The sequence below is a fragment of the Carcharodon carcharias genome, chromosome 5 (genome assembly GCF_017639515.1).
Source record: "Carcharodon carcharias isolate sCarCar2 chromosome 5, sCarCar2.pri, whole genome shotgun sequence".
Classification (NCBI taxonomy): domain Eukaryota; kingdom Metazoa; phylum Chordata; class Chondrichthyes; order Lamniformes; family Lamnidae; genus Carcharodon; species Carcharodon carcharias.
In genome coordinates this window covers 169,955,082-169,972,803 of record NC_054471.1, presented here as the reverse complement: position 1 = coordinate 169,972,803, position 17,722 = coordinate 169,955,082, and the positions used below count along the sequence as shown (strand labels likewise).

At 43.6% G+C, this 17,722-nt stretch overlaps 1 long non-coding RNA gene across 2 annotated transcripts in view; it reads left to right on the top strand.

Annotated features, from left to right (window-relative positions):
• Window positions 1-14,831: 14,831 nt before the first annotated feature.
• Window positions 14,832-17,722, top strand: part of LOC121278333 — a 221,379-nt gene continuing 218,488 nt past the window's right edge. For both annotated transcript variants that reach the window (XR_005943117.1, XR_005943118.1), the window contains exon 1: window positions 14,832-15,107. This is a non-coding gene — a long non-coding RNA (uncharacterized LOC121278333). The remainder of the gene's footprint in view (window positions 15,108-17,722) is intronic.

The window sequence follows — 17,722 nt, the reverse complement described above, 5'->3', positions numbered from 1 at the left end:
CATGTGTTTCCTTTATGTTCACCACCTCCCCCCCCCACCAACAACCCGCCCCCAGCCCTACAAATAGAAAGCCAGCACATGACAGCTGCAATCACAATACTTATTCCAGCAGCGCTTAAACTAATGGATACAATTTACATATGGTTTGATTGTACTGGAGGTGGGCTGCTTTCCAAAGAAGGAGCTGGGAGAATGTCTGCTGTCACATAGAGCAGAAATGTATTGCAAAGAATTAGATTGCAATTAGTATATGTTAACAGCATGAAAACAGTAGGATTTATCCCTACTTCAACTGGGCTTTTGGCATCACATCTCATCAGAAGCAGAGAATACATAATGGTCACCGATAAACCTTTGTTGCAAGGAGCTGGGTTGTGATAGCAAATTCTTTATATTCTCTCTTGCAAATTAACCACAGCCAAAGCAATGTTAACATTATCTGATTTTGACAGCGTAACCTTGCTATGCTCTTACTAACACCCATTGGTTATATTTACAGTAAGGCTATTTTTACTTCAAATGCTATTATTTCTACCCCCTCCCCCATCCCCTCTGCAGTACCACTTTTGTTTCCTATCATCATTGTTCTTCTTCTATCTGAAGGGACAAAATGTTTGGGGTGCAAAAGCCATCACAATCACTGTCGCTATAAGTACTCAATCAGCTAAAGGTGGGTGCTGAGCCTGAGTAAGCGATCAAGAGCAGGAGTCTTGGTTGCTTTTTTCACTCTCCTTGGAGCATGCCTACTAATGTTGAAGGTAGGGCCAGCTAGCTCAGCACAGGCCCGGGTCAAACTCAGGAGCATCTGGTCTATGTGTTTCAGTAACACACCAGGTAATGCTTTTACTCACTGAAGCATCGGAGTTATATTGAGTTTTATAACACAGAAGCAGCCCATTCAGCTCAATAGGTCCAGGCTGGTGTTTATGCTCCATGTGAACCTCCTCACAACTTACTTCATCTCACCTTACCAACATCACCTTCTATTTCCTCCTCTAGTACCTGTATAGATTATCCTTAAATGCTTCTATGTTATTTGCCTCAACCTGTGGCAGCAAGTTCCACATTCTCAACACCCACATGTGAAGAAGAGCTAGCAAGCTTCAATTCTGCTGAAAGGTTTCACACGACATGTTAACGTGTCTTTTCCTTTCAGATGCTGACCAATTTGCTGTGCATTCCAACGTGCTGTGCATTTTCACCTCACCATGTAACAAACAAGATGACAACTAATTAACTGCATCCAGCATTAATCGATAAGGCTGAATATTCGCTGAGAATTGGATTAAAATGCAAGTCTTCTGGTGAGGACCAGGGACTCAAGCACTCTTGCTGATAGCAAATATTTATTCAGATCTCCCAGCTCCTGATCTGCCTGTAGTTCTAAAGCATCGGTTGAAAGAAAGACTTGCTTTTATATAGCACCCTTCACAAATTCAGGATGTTCTGAAATGCTTAAGCCTATGATGTACTTTTCAAGTGGTCAATATTGTAGGAAACATGGCAGCCATTTTGTGTTCAGCAAGCTCCCACTAACAACAATGTGATTTTGATCAGTGTTATGACTGGATCCCGGGTGAGGTCCCCCCATTTGTTATAATCTTGGATGAGGTACCCCAAATTGTCAACTTCCTGAATGGGACCCCAAATTTGTTATGCTCCTGGGCGAAGAGGAATGATCTGGCTCCCCTTCTCTATTCAACCCCCTCAGTTGGCCATAACAAGATTTAATTTAAAAGGGATCCCTTCCCTCATGGCTCCATTTTCCCAGTCCAAATGTATTTATGTTTTAGAAGGAACCAATTTAACCAGGCTTTCTTGAGTCAAAGAAAGAGTAAGTTTATTAGTCACTAAAAACCCTAGAGAAAAAAAATAAAAAGGCAACACACATACACACAGATCAGAAATGAGAAGCTGAGTCCAATAATCAGTCTTTGGCTTGTCTGTGAGGAGTAGGTGGTGAAACATTGTGGCAGATAAATTGGGTGATTCCAGTCGAGCTGATTTTGGCAGTTGAGCAGTTGGTTTGGAGACACTTAGTTTTGCAGGTTAGCAGAAGGAGTTGTCCTGTTTCCTTTTTGACTGTGGCTTTGTTAACTTGCCTTGAGAGAGAAAGAGAGAGAAATAGGCTTTTACCTGTAAGTTGCAGTGATGTCTAGTTGATGTTCTTCTGCTGTGACCTTCATAGCACATACTAGCACACCAGAACCAAAACTTCAGAACTAGCACACGCAGATCAGGTTTACAGTTGGCTTTTTAACCCATTTCCTTGTGCATTCCTGGAAAGGAAAAAACAAACATGTTGTTTGCCCAGAAACTGCTTTCAACTCAAGCCATTTCCACATTCTGAGAAATAATTCAACATGAGATAGTTTCTGCTGATAACCACAGGAGATTTAAGTTCATTATTTTGCTTGCATCTCTCCCTTTCAAGTGTCTCTGGCTGAAGTAAGCCTTGACATCTTTTTTAGGTGTGACATTCTATGATCTCACTAGACTAGTTGGTCAAGTGTAATCCACAAAATAATTTTCCAGGAAGTGTTACTCTCAGCCAACTTTTGCTTGTAGGTCTTTTTAAAAAACACATGTCTTATGTAAGATGTTCAATATGTCCATAAGTAATTCGGGGCTGTGATCCATTGTCATGACATCAGAAACTCTCTTTCTTTAGTGTTGTTGATTGAGGGATAAGTGTTGGCCAGGACACTGGGAAAACTTCGATGAAGTTCTTCAAATAGTAACATGGGACCTTCAATGAAGGCGTTTGGTCCAAATGATGCCATCTCTGACAATGCAGCACTCTCTCAATACTGTATGGCAACGTCAGCTTAGGTTTTGTGCTCAAGTCTCTGAAGTGTGACATGAATCCACATGAGGTGCTACCATGGAACCACAGTTGACACCTAGCGTTGTTAATGAACATTTGCCACATATGATCATTGAAAACATGTCAGAGGAAAGCTGTTTCAAAACATACGTTCATTTTGCAATTGTACTCAGCAAAATGTTATTCAAATGTTATTCAAAGTACAGCTGGCATTTACAGCAAATGTTTTCCCAAAGTCAGAAATTGTGTGAAAAAGGCAGAATTCTGACAGTGGAGCTGGAAAACGGGGCAGGATGCAGATTCAGCAGTGTTCTACATCATTTGCAAGGCCAGGGGAAATTCCGTTGTAGTGGGGATGACTTTTCCTCTGCCTGCTCACTTACATCCCAACAGTAGCTTGCGGTCATGAACGGGAATATTTCCATACCTGGAAAGCCCACTAGGTACACCCCAATAGGCCCAGTGCCCTCTACACCTGCTAAAATCAAGCATTAAGCGCCATTCTGGGCTGCAAAAGTCCACAAGAGTGGCAATTAAAGAGAAATCGACCCCAGAGACATTGAATGCTGTTCAATTTAGGGCTTGTGAATATTTTAAAATGTTTTTACACTGTTCATGGAGAGGTCAGTTCAACAGGCCTTCATGCACACATTGGGAGCCACTCCAATTTGCTGATGTGCTAGCAGGACGGACACCCCTGTTATGCCACTGCAGATGCATCCGTGTGCCTCTATTTTTAAATGACTACATCTCCAGAACTTATGATAGGGTCATGGTCAAGTGAGAATTGTGAACAGAAGGGTCTGGCTTCACTCAGCACCAACTTGGCATGAGTGGCAGCAGTCTGTCCTGACTGGCTGGCTCACAGCCAACAATAAAGCTGCTGGTGGAGTTGCAGGTGTGGGAGGACAAATCCTGTAATTCTGAGAAAGGGCAGCGGTTTTGTGTTCTGTGGTGCCTCCACTGGTGCCATGGCCATTCTCCCAAGGTAATGCCTCAAAAATCCTAGCAATCCGTCCCAGCACAGCTTGCTGAACTGCTGTGACCATCTAAAAACTGTTTTGAACACTGCAATCCATAGCCATGATGATAGCGGTCTGAGCTTTCACTGCGCAGCACCCAGACATTGGGTGGCTGCTGCTTGTGCTGCAATGGAAGCTGCAACATCAACCATATGCTGCATCATATTTGGGTCTACAAGAGTGTGTGCGGAGTTGGTAACCGCTTCCAGGTTGGAAAGGATGGACTCCAAACTCTGCACAAAACTCTGTGCCAAGTTGTTACTGCACTGGATCAAGAAAGAGAGGGCACAGATTTAAAGAGATTTACATAAGAAGCAAATGTGACGTGAGAAGAAACTTTTTCACACAACGAGTGGTTCAGGTCTGGAATGCACTGCCTGGAAGTATGGTGGAGGCAGGTTCAATCGAGGCATTCAAGAGGGTATTAGATTTGAATACAAACAATGTGAACAGGGAAAAGGCAGGGTAATGGCACTAGGTCATAACGTTCATTTGGAGAGCCGGTGCAGACACAATGGGCCGAATGGCTTCCTTCTGTGCCATTAAAATTGTGTCATTCTTCTATGCGCCTTGGCATTAACAGCAGGCTTCCTGGCAGTCCTGCCAGTTCATTAAGCATTTTATTTCATGCTTAGCTATCAACCTTTGTCTGTAGGCCACTCCATTGAGGTCCTTATCTCTGAGACAACACCTTCCTCCTCCCCCCAACGCCCCTACAGCTAGCCGGCACCTATGCCACCCTCAGCCCCAGCCCTGGCTACTAGCCAGTCATGCCTGATGTTTCTTCATGTGCAGATCCTGTCTCTCTAAGTTCTCCTTTAACGTATTCCCAATGTCAGTATCTGAGCTGATGGCTGTGAGTGTGTGATCGAGTGACGGTGTTTCTTCATTATCACTGTCTTCCTGATCTTCCGCTCCCTGTTCATCCACCACTGCTTGGCCAGCTTGCAGTCTTTGGGTAACTGAAAAGAGAAAAGCACAAGGGTAGGGTTGTGGTGAGTGGAGAGGGGAGATAAGATTTTCCTGCTTACACCATTTGTAGCTTGTAAATCAGAAGAGATTGTGTGATGAGAGAGAAGTGAGATTAGGCCTGAGCTTCTTGTCATCCTCGTGATTTCAGTCCTGCCATTGGCCAAGGGCCTGCATCATGGCTGCTTCAAAGATGGCCATTGGGATAAGGACATGCAGCTGTGTCTTTCCCTTATAGGTTAGCTCCTGCTGTCTCTAGTTATGTACCACCTTCTCCTGCATTTGAGAGGGAAGTGTGTCAATGGGTGTGGTGCAATGTGTTAGAGGATGTCTTCAGGGAACCTCAGGGTGACCAACTGTGTCAGGTTGTATGTGACCACCCTGTTTTTGAGGCGTTTGTCCTGTGTTCCAGATTGCTTGTAGCCTGGACGGATTTTGTCCTGTATTTTTGATCCAGTACACACATCCTCTCGGTGGTAAGCTCCCAAAGTAACGGAACCCTCCCTCAACCCCTGCTTCCTCAGTCATGGTAGCAAACACAATCCCCCACTCCCACAGCCTTGCCAGCATTCCTTCCCATAGTCTCACCAACCCTCCCACCTCTGCTCCCACAGTCTAGCCAGCCCTCCCTCCCAAAATCTTGCCACCACCCTCCGTCACTCCAAAAGTCTCAGCTGAACTTCCCACCACTCCCACAGTCTTGCCAGAACCCTTACCCAGCTCCCACAGCCTCGCCAACACTCCCCACCCCCGCTTGTCCCTTATTTTTTACCCTGAGAGTTGGTTATCCTTCTTGGAACCTTCCTACCCTGCTCTGCCTTCCCCTCTGCCTTTTTATTCCCACTCCATTCCATTGTACCTTCCCTATTACCCCACACTGCTTTCACTTCCCTCTGTAACCTTGAGGATTCTGAATCACAATCTTCTGTCACTCTCAGTCCAGATATTCCCAACCTTGTATCCTAACCCTCCCAGATTGCCATGAGTCTCCAGAATGGGTGATCAATCTCCCAGATGTGGCTGCTGGTGACCTGGGATGTAAGGACTTCCCCATTCCAGTTCATGCCTCTGACAGTTGATCTAGTCAATTCCCCCGAACTGTCAATTCTCACATTGATCTGGTCAATTCCCGCTCTGATTTGTCAATTACCCCTGATCTGGTCAATTCCATCCCCAACTCCTGATCTGGTGATTCCTGCTCTGATCTGTCAATCTCTGTCCTGAGCTGGACCATATGGGAAGTTGTGGTTATCACCAGACTAGTAACCAGAGGCTCAGGCTAATGCCCTGGGGACACGGATTCAAATTCCATTACGGCAGCTGGTGGAATTTAAATTCAATTAATAAATATGGAATTAAAACCTGGTCTCAGTTATGGTGACCATGAAGCCATTGTCGATTGTTGTAAAAACCCACCTGGTTCACTAATGCCCTTTAGGGAAGGAAATCTGCTGCCCTTACCTGATCTGGCCTGCATGTGACTCCAGATCCACAGCAATGTGGTTGACTGTTAAATACCATTTGAAATGGCCTAGCAAGCCACTCAGTTGCATCAAACCATTACAAAGTCTAAAAAGAATGAAACCAGACGCATCACCCGGTATCAATCTAGGCACTGGAAATGAAAACAGCCCTGCACCGACCTCCTTACTAATATCTGGGGGCTTGTGCCAAAATTGGGACAGCTGTCTCATAGGCTAGTCAAGCAACAGCCTGACATAGTCATACTCATGGAATCATACCTTACAGACAATGACGCATCAACAGGGCAGACAAACCAGAGATGGTGGCACAGTTGTATACAGTTAGGTGGGAGTTGCCCTGGGGGTTCTCAACATTGGCTCTGGACCCCATGAAGACTCATGGTATCAGGACAAACATGGGCAAGGAAACCTCCTGCTGATTACCACATACCGCCCTCCCCCAGCTGCTGAATCATTGCTCCTCCATGTTGAACACCGCTTAGAGGAAGCACTGAGGGCAGCAAGGGCACAGAATGTACTCTTGCTGGGGGGACTTCAAAGTCCATCACCAAGGGTGGCTCGGTAGCACCACTACTGACCAAACAGGCTGAGTTCTAAAGGACATAGCTGCTAGACTGGGTCTGCGGCAGGTGGCAAGGGGACCAACAAGAGGGAAAAATCTGCTTGACCTCATCCCCTGTCGCAAATGCTTCTGTCCATGACAGTTTTGGTAGGAGTGACCACCACATAGCCTTGTGGAGATGAAATCTAATCTTCACATTGAGGATATCCTCCATCGTGTTGTGTGGCACTACCACCGTGCTAAATGGGATAGATTTTGAACAGATGCAGCAACTCAAAACTGGGCAACATGAGGCACAGTGGGCAGCAGCAGAATTGTATAAAACCACAATCTTTAACCTCATGGCCTGGCACATCCTCCACTCTACCGTTACCCTCAAGCTGAGGGATCAACCCTGCTTCAACGAAGAGTGCAGGAAGACAGGCCAGGAACAGCAGCAGGCATACCTAAAAATGAGGGGTCAACGTGCTGAAGCTACAACACAGGACTACTTGTGTGCCAAACAGTGGAAGCAGCATGTGATAGCAGAGCTAGGCAATCCCTAGGCAGATGGATCAGATCTAAGCTCTGAGCTCCTACCACGTCCAGTCGTGAATTGGTGGTAGACAATTAAATAACTATCGAGGTGGAGGCTCCACAAATATCCCCATCCTCAAAGGTGCTATTGTCCACCAAATCAGTGCAAAAGACAAGGCTGAAGCATTTGCAGTCACCTTCACCCAGAAGGCAGAGTGGATGATTCATCTCGGCCTCCTCCTCAGGTCCCCAGCATCACAGATGCCAGTCTTCAGCTAATTTAATCCATTCCACGTGATATCAAGAAATGGCTGAAGGCACTGGATACAGTGGGCTCTGGCAACATTCTGGCAATAGTTTTGAAGACCTGTGCTCCAGAACTAGCTATGTCCCTACACTACAACACAGGCATCTCCCCGGCAATGAGGAAAATTGCCCAGGTATGTCCTGTCCACAAAAAGAAAAGACAAATCCAAATCGGCCAATTATTGCCCCATCAGTCTACTCTTGATCATCTGCAAAGTGATGGAAGGGGCCATCAATAGTGCTATCAAGCAGCACTTACTTAGCAATAACCTGCCAATTGATGCTCGGTTTGGGTTCTGCCAGTGCCACTCAGCTCCTGACCTCATTGCAGCCTTGGTCCAAATGTGGACAACAGAGCTGAACTCAAGAGGTCAGGTTAAAAGGTGAGGCCCTTGACATCAAGGCAACATTAGACTGAGTGTGGCATCCAGGAGCCCAAGCAAAAACTGGAGTCAATGGGAATCAGATGGAAAGCTATCCACTGTTTAGAGTCATACCTGGTACAACGGAAGATGTTGTGGTTATTGGAGATCAATCATTTCAGTTTCGGGACATCACTGCAGGCATTCCTCAGGGTAGTGTTCTAGGCCCAACCATCTTCAGCTATTTCATCAATGACCTTCCCTCCATCATAAGGTTAGAAGTGGGAATGTTCGCTGATGATTGCACGATGTTCAGCACTATTCATAAATCCTCAGATACTGAAGTAGTCCATGACCTGGACAACATTCAGGTTTGGGTAATGAATGGCAAGTTACATTCGTGGCTGTGCAAGTGCCAGACAATGATCATGTTCAACATATAGAATCTAACCATATCCCCTGGACATTCAATGGCATTACCATCACTGGAATCCCCCACCATCAACATCCTGGGGATTACCATTGACCAGAAACTGAACTGGATTAGCCATATAAATACTATGGCTACAAGAGCAGCTCAAAGGTTAAGAAACCTGCAATGAGTAACTCACCTCCTGACTCCCCAAAGCCTGTCCACCATCTACAAGGCAGAAGTCAGGAGTGTGATGGAATACTGTCTTGCCTGGATGACTGAAACATCCTGGAACTCTAGAAGCTTTCCACCATCCAGGATTTCAGCAGCCTGCTTGATTGGACCACATCCCTTTAAGATTCACTGCCTGCTCTTAAGAAGAGCAGGCTAGCAGCACCAGGTGGTTTCTTCCCCACAGTGCTTGGCTCGTCTGCTGAGTGTAGAGGCCGCCAGCAGTGTATGGGGGACAGGAGCTATGTGGGATTCACTCAATCACAAGCTACAATCATGTACTGCCTATGCCATTCAAAATCAGCATGGGAAGGCCATGAATCATGACCCCTGCACCCAAAAACCTGGGCCCATGAATTTTAAGCCCTGCATTTGTCCAATTGAGTCAAATCCTTGTGGAATTTGCTGAAAAGAAGGAAATGTCTCACAGGTGGTATAGATCAATAAAGGCTGAACAAAACTTTGAAAGCCTTCAGGAAGTTATTCAGGTGGAAGAATTTAAAAATAGTGTCCCTTTGGGAATAATGCCCCCCCCCCCGCCCCAGGATGAGCATAACGTTAATAAAAGAAAGGATGTTGCAGAAATGGCAGATGATTACAAACTGATTCACAAGTATATTAGTAACCGGCCCCAGTTTGGAAATTCACAGCGGAACTAGAGAGATGGAGATATTGACAATAAAAAGAAAGATGGTTCTGGTGAGAAATGGCAAAGGTAAAGATGCAGGTGCTCCTCAGGTTAGTAAAAGACAAAGTCCGGAGGCTAAGTTTGATTCAAGGGGACAGACTTGTTATTTTCGCCACAAGAAAGAACATGTAAAGCCTGCATATCAGAGATTGAACAGCAAGCCTATGGCATTAGTATAGATACGCAGGCCTGAATTTTTAACTTGGTGGGTGGGCGCATTTGTCGGGCCTGGGATCGCCCGGGAACCAGACTGCCAACCGCGATATGCCCCAAACCGCGATTTCATGCTGGCTGGCCAATTAATTCCAACTTTTGCCTTCACCGAGCAAAACATCGTGTGAGTGGGCGATGATGTCAGGATGCTTGCCCAATGTTGTCTCGCGTGATTTCATGCTTGATTGGATCGGGTGTGAGCCTGCCCGATCAACGTAAAATTCAGCTCATTGTGTTCTATTGGGTAAAGTGTATGAAAAGCAAATAAGTACTCCTGTGTGGAAATTGTTTATCTGTCCCTTTGTATATAATTAATATAAAATGTGACCACATTAATGGTCTTGTTATGTGGGGGTTGTTACTATTTTACCAATGGAAGGGGTGGACTTCTTATTGGGAAATGACTTGGCGGGGGATGAAGTATTGCTGTCTCCAGTGATTTTCGGAAAGCCTGTTGCAGAGGACAACTGAATTCACCCCATCCTTTTTAAATGCAGGTTCATTTTACTGCTGAATAAAGACCTCCTTAACTGCTTTAAGAACTCCATTGTGGTCATGTTAATTTTCTGTTAAGAGAGTTTTCTAATTATTTTTATTCAGTACACAAATACTCCTAGGCAGGTGGGATGAGGTTTCTAAAACCAAATACAAATAAAATGAAAACTTTATTTTTTAATTAAAAACATGTCCCTGCTCGTGTGACAGAGTCACATGAGGGGGCCTGCTTTATTACATTTTTCTGTTGTTTATTGATTTTTTCAATCTCTTCTTCATCTCCCTGAGGCAGCGCTCTCGCGTGTGCATGCGCGAAGTGCGTGCTAGGCTTGCTTGCCCTCCTCCCCCCACCAGTACAGGCAGCACTCAATGCTGACTCTCGCATATCACGCTGGGCGGGCCTTAATTGGCCCACCAATGTGAAATCGCTGTGGGCTGTAGATTGCAGGTGGTGGTCGGCTTCCCCTCCACCCCTGCCCACTCCCGCCAATCCTGCATGACAAGGGTAAAATTCTGCCTAGGAGTATTTGTGTACTGAATAAAAATAATTAGAAAACTCTCTTAACAGAACATTAACATGACCACAATGGAGTTCTTAAAGCAGCTAGGAGGTCTTTATTCGGCAGTAAAATGAACCTGCATTTAAAAAGGATGGGGTGAATTCAGTTGTCCTCTGCAACAATTTGGTTGTTTGGTCACCGGATACTTTTTTCAGAGGCTTGGATATTAAAAAACCTACAGAAGGGGGAGAAAATAGAACCTGATTGAAATTACTCAGAGCCTATATTAAAAGGGGAAAGCTCTGAAATTAGTACCAAAGAAAACCCTAAGGGTAGTCTGGTATCTGACTCCGAAGAAAAGCAGGGGAAATTGCTGAATTCAGAGGGTAAGAAGCAAGAATTTCTTCTTAAGTTTCAAATCATAACAGCCATGGCCCAAAAGCCAGGTGAATTGCCAACAATTGGCAATGTGGCTCATGACAAATTTAACCAAAGCAAACAAATTGTAAAACCTTTGGATCCATCACAAATGCTATTCCTGGGTCCAGAGTGTGCACAATCCTATAGAGATTTAAAAAATACAACATGGGGAATGCGAACATAATGTACAACCTTTTAACCAAGGACATGGAAAAACTAGAAAGGCTATACGGAATGGGGAAAGAGGTCTCTTGAAAAGATTGAAAGAAGGTGAATCAACCAGTGGTATACCAAACTCTTGCTTGCAAGTGCATTGGTTCTAACGCTTGCAGGTTGAACTTAGAGTGTTACCAATGCAATATGTTTAATTGTGACAAAGGGAAGACTATGCGGGATATTTTATGGATCCCACAAGGCTGGGAAATGTGGCGTGGGGGGTGACTTAATTAGGCGGGATGGGAAATTTCGATTTCCCATTGGCGGTTGAGGTGCAGAGACAAAGTCAGCAAGATGTTCGCAGCGTATCGAGCGTTACACCGGCCTGTGATAGGTTCATACTTGTAATATATTTGCATACCATGAATACTCATTAATGTAAAACTTTTAAAAAATGCATTGTACATTCAAGGTAAAGTCAGCAGTGCACGAGAATCTTATGGCACCCGTTTCACGACTGGTTAGAGGTGGCATTCACCTGTGGGCTTTGTACAGTTGTGTGCAAGGTCAGCGGTTTTGCTTCTTTAACTCTATATCTCAAGGGAAGGGAGCAGGAGAATGGATATTTGCATGAGGCCCAGGACCGACAAGGCTGAGCCAGTGGTTGGGGTTGGGGCATGAAGGTGTGAAGTAGGAAGGGCTGTTACCTGAATTGATAGGGGGAGTTGTTGGGGGCAGTCAGTCAAGGTAAGAAAACGATGGGCCTAGAGGGTGTTGTCAGTACTGTGCCATCTCAGGGTGTTGGCTGACATAGTCCTTACAGGGCTTTGAGTTACCTACAATATTCCAATTATCCACACTGAGAGTGATCCTAAACAATGTCCTTTCCAATGCAGGAAGGGAGGGTCAGCTAAGCCTACAAGTTCAGCCATGCCCCAAAGAGTGGTGAGTACAACTCTGGACGCTAACATGAACATTCAATAAAGAGTAAACGCAAAAACACTACGTTGTTTCTTCCCCAGTAAGTAAAATACCCCTAACTCTCCTGTAACCATCAATGCGTGCCAACTCTGAGGCATGCTAATACATTTAGCTTTCTGAGTAAGCTAGTCTCAACAAATAACAATGATGCACACATGAATAAAATGAAACAAATGTAATGTGAAATGATATAAGTGAAATTATATAAGTTTAAAAATCATCTGTGCCACCTTTGTGCTCTCAATAAGTTTTATGGCAATTTAGTTGGGCAGGGAAGATGTGACCATGATACAGATCTTCCCTGTTGGGCAGAAGGCTCTTTTATAGATAGGAATGAAACCAGACGGGCAATCCAGCATCGACCTAGGCAACGGAACGACAACGGCAAACTCAGCCCCATCGACCCTGCAGTCCTGCTTATTAACATCTGGGTACTAGTGCCAAAATTGGGAGAGCTGTCCCACAGGCTGGTCAAGCAACAGCCTGGCATAGTTACCCTCACAGAATCTTCTATCATAAGGTCAGAAGTGGGGATGTTCGCTGATGATTGCACAATGTTCAGCACCATTCGTGACTCCTCAGATACTGAAGCAGTCCATGTCCAAATGCAGCAAGACCTGGACAACACCCAGGCTTGGGCTGACAAGTGGCAAGTAACATTTGCGTCACACAAATGCCAGGCAATGTCCATCTCCAATAATAGAGGATCTAACCTTCGCCCCTTGATGTTCAATGACATTACCATCACTGAATCCCCCACAATCAACATCCTGGGGGCTACCATTGACCAGAAACTGAACTGGACCAACCATATAAATACTGCGGCTACAAGAGCGGGTCAGAGGCTAGGAATCCTGTGACAAGTAACTCATCTCCTGACTCCTCAATGCTTGTCCACCACCTACAAGGCACAAGTGAGGAGTGTGATGGAATACTCTCCATTTGCCTGGGTGAGTGCAGCTCCCACAAAACTCAAGAAGATGGACACCATCCAGGACAAAGCAACCCGCTTGATTGGCACCACATCCACAAACATTCACTCCCTCTACCACCGACGCACAGTGGCAGCAGTGTGTACCATCTACAAGATGCACTGCAGGAATTCACCGAAGGAGGCTCCTTAGACAGCACCTTTCAAGCCCACAACCACTACCATCTAGAAGGGTGAGGGCAGCAGATAGATGGGAACACCACCACCTGGAAGTTCCCCTCCAAGCCACTCTCCATCCTGACTTGGAAATATATCACTGTTCCTTTATTGCCACTGGGTCAAATTCCTGGAACTCCCTCTCTTACAGCATTGTGAGTGTAAATACACCATATGAACAGCAGCAGTTCAAGAAAGCATCTCACCAACACCTTCTCAAGGGCAACTAGGGATGGGCAATAAATGCTGGCTCAGCCAGCGAAGCCCACATCCTGTGAATGAATAAAAATAAAGCTCCCCTGCTGCATTGTCAGCCTTTTTTTAACTAGTTGCCCTTGAATTGAGTTGCTTGCTGAGCCATTTCAGAGGGCAGTTAAGAATCAACCACTTTGCTGTGGATCTGGGCTCACATGTAGGCCAGACCAGGTAAGGATGGCAGATTTCTTTTTAATGTGGAAAGTGGATGTTAAGACCACAATTGAATCACCATCTTATTGAACAGTGGAGTAGGCTTGAGGGGCCAAATGACCTACTCCTACTTCTATTTCTTATGTTTTAATCTGCTTTCTAGTTGGTGATTTTGTATATTTGTTATTCACCAATCATAATGCACTGAACTTCCTCCCTAATTCCAGTTTTTTCCCTGAATGCATTGTACTAATAATGCATCCATAATATCCTTCAATCTCCCATTGGAAGATATGATGGGTATGTTTATTTTCAAGCTTGTAATCTTTTTCTTGTAATCTTTGTTCGCCCTGCGCATAGTCTGATGCATTCCACCAGAGCTTTTGAAGTTCTTTGACCCTTGGTGCATCCTTCTCCAATGTTATACAATCCAACCCACCTGAAGCTAAATATCTGCACTACAGCTCCAGTGGGTCATGCACTGTTCAACCTTCATAACACATAAAGCGTAATTGTACTGTGAATCTGATGCAACATAACAAAACAACCAGACTGCAGCCATTGGAAGCCATTGCCTGGCCACAAATCCTAAACTCCCTTACTCCCTCCTCCTTCCCACACCCTACAGCAGCCCCAAAGCCCACTCCTGATTGAGTCTTCCCTCCAATCCTGTTGCCTTCGGCACCCAAGATTATTTTCCCAAATTACAGGTCTCACCAAATCTGCCTTCATTGTCTAAAATAATTTATTGCACATGAAACACTTTGAAACATCTTCTGACTTGAAAGATAAAGTATCATATAAATTCACACCTTTTTACCTTCTGATGCTGACATTCCTGTTGCCATGATTCCTCCTTCCACCACTTGCCCTCCAGATGCTCTCGCTCCCAAGATCAGTTTTAGGCTCCCACTATCTCCTCGTTGGCACTGTTCTCCGATCGGCTTAGGCATTCACTTCCGCCCAGACATCACTGCTTTCCTTTCCTCCTAATCAGTCCTACACATATCCCAGCCTTCACTGGTTGTCCCCTTCCCTCCCATTTTGTTAAACAATATAGTCGATTCATTGATGGTATTAATAGAAACTCCATGAGCTTGTGTGAGGTAGTGCAGAGCTTCATGCAATGGGAGTGCACATTGAGTATTCAGACTGCTATTACTAAGCTTGAATCACTGTCTGCATGCTGTTTGCACCCTTTAAAGTCAGTTAACGACTGTCACCCTTCAGTCACATATTACAGAAGAGCAAATGTTAAAAAAAATGAAATGGTATGGAGAGCAATTATGAATATTTAGGGAACCAAAGCATGTGCTGCGGATGCTGGAACTCTGAAATAAACACAGAAAATGCTGGAAATACTCAGCAGGTCTGGCAGGATCTGTGGACAGAAAACCAGGGTTAATAGGTGAGATTTTAATTGTTTCAACCATCCAATCATAGGTTAATGATCTTTTGTCAGAACTGGATATTTGCCAAAATACTGTCAATATTTAGCGAACAACTGGTTTTTACATTCTGTTTGATGTTTTTGTTTTAAGTAATGCACAGGAAATCAACTACAATGTATAATGTAAATAACATGTGATAGACTTACAGGTGACCACTTGCACTTGCTCTGGATTCACCTTTTATTCCTATATTTCTCTGAAGCAGAGTCATATGGACCTGAAACGTTAACTCTATTTCTCTCACCACTGATGCTGCCAGACCTGCTGAGTTTTGCCAGCATATTTTGCTTTTATTTTATTTCTAAACTTGCCCCATTATCAGCCCTTTCACCAGGCACCATCGTCCTTTTTGTCATTTAATTACTCCTGCCCTCCACCCTATTTATGGGCTTCTTTTGGTCTTTTTCTATTCCTCCCTTTTCCTTGGCACTCTACTAGCTTAAAAAATCCCTAACATCTTCCAGGTCTGATGAAAGGTCAGTGACCTGAAGCATCTCTCTCCACAGAGATTTCCTGACCTGCTGAGCGTTTCCAGCATTTTCTATTGTTATCTTTGATATTTAGTTGGATTGCCTGGAATATTACGACAAGAATGGTATATCCTGTTAGGATGCACCAGTCTCTCATGCTGGATCCCAGGTCTTTTTCACTCTTATACAGTCTTCCTAGTTTTCTCCAGAATAGACATTTGCCTACAAGATTTCTAAATAGTGCAAAAAAAAAATAAGGTCCCAATATTCCTGTGTTTAATGTCTCTAGTTGAAGTACAGAGCCCAGCAGCTGCCTAACTGTATTCAATGGCTTTTTACCACCTGTATTTTGTAATTACCATCAGCTGCTACAATATTTAATGTATGCACCCCACACTGCAGAATTTTCAAATTGTTTCTTTTAATCTTTCTCCTTTATATAATAAGAAAAGATTAGCTTTTTCTAAAACTCTGTCTCTAACATGATAAGCTTATTGTCTTTACTTCTGCTCCATTGAAAAACATAGCAGAGCTGAAACCATGGAAATTGTGAGTGACTTCCTGTGATAGATAACTGCTTTGGACAGCATACTTTTATCTCAAATTCTCATACACAAGCTGTGGTATCACTGATAAGCAAATAGAACATTTTAATGCAAATTAAAAGAGTTAAAAAAAACTTATCACAGTGTTAACACATGACAACTTAAAAAACCATTTCTGCATTCTCTTAATGTGGCATCGGAGCTTTTGTTGCAACACTGTAAATTAGTATTTTTTTGAAAATGTTGGTAATGGTATGATTTTAGGTTGTTTTCTTGTTTGCTCCCTTGAGCATTGTCTAATATCAAAGGGAAAAGAGACCAATATCGTACAAAATAAAAAATCCACAATATTTGGAATCGTAGTAGTTAATAATCAACAACTCCATATTTGGCACCCAGTCAGTTTTGTTGTCGTTAGCAGCCATTTTGTTTATATTTTTCTGTGACCAGCCTATTTCTGGAATATTGTATCAGTTCATTTTCATAGCATTAAAGTCCCCACCCCCAATACACAAACATATCAATTAAAGACAAATAATCAGAAGAATTGCTGTTTTCACATTCAATAAAAATCAATTTTCTTTCCACTTTCATCTATATATGAGTTAGATGGTCCTTATTACTGCTGATTTAAGAAACCATACTGGACAATAATGTTTGATTAGTTTATAATTAATTCACATGAGTTTTAAGCTTCAAGGGAAATGCACTGTTTTGAGTTAAAATTCTAGCTGGCAGTGAGTGTTGGGCACAATGGTCTGTCTCAGTGATAATTTGTCACCATGGACCTTTTCCATTTTACCACTGAAATATTTTGCTGCCGCCAGATCACGAGAAATTCAGAACCATTTAATTCTCGAGGATTTACTGAAACTCAAATTGCAAAAATGTTTGGTGCCGATTTTAAAGCAAATTCACATGTGAACAGAGGGAAAATCTAGGGCCAACAAAGTGAAGAGGCCTTGAATACACTATTAATTAGAAACCGTTACTCATAAGATTAATCTCTATTGACTGACAACAAAGCTTCATATTAAAGTAGGTGTTTCCCTTTACTCATATTCAGCAGTAGTCAGTGCTCAAATTGCTATTGTTTGAGACAAAGTAGCATGTTTGTATTCTAATACTTCCCTCACAATCTGCTTCTGCTAATCAATTGTGCACCAGGTGGATAGTTTGACCTCACGAATGGCATTATGAGCAGACACCCATTGCATTCGCAGAATCTCTGTTTCATAATTTCCTGTTCTTTCTGAAGGGAACGCAGCACCTGGCTTTTGCAGCTGTAGTAATTTACAGACCAATTTTTTTATATAAAAAAGGCAAACTGCATGTTTCTGACACGTTATTGTCATTAAGTGCCTCAAAATGGCTTCCATTTGGGAGCAACCTGGCTCAGAACTGATTACATTATATTTTAAAGATGTCATAACCTTCTCCTGCTGGTTGTCCCTTAACTGTATTTTAAAATAAAATGACAGCATGGCCTTATTAAAGAAGTGAATTATACCGTCTGTGTCTATTTATAAAAAGCAGTTAGCATTAATGAATTTCCTT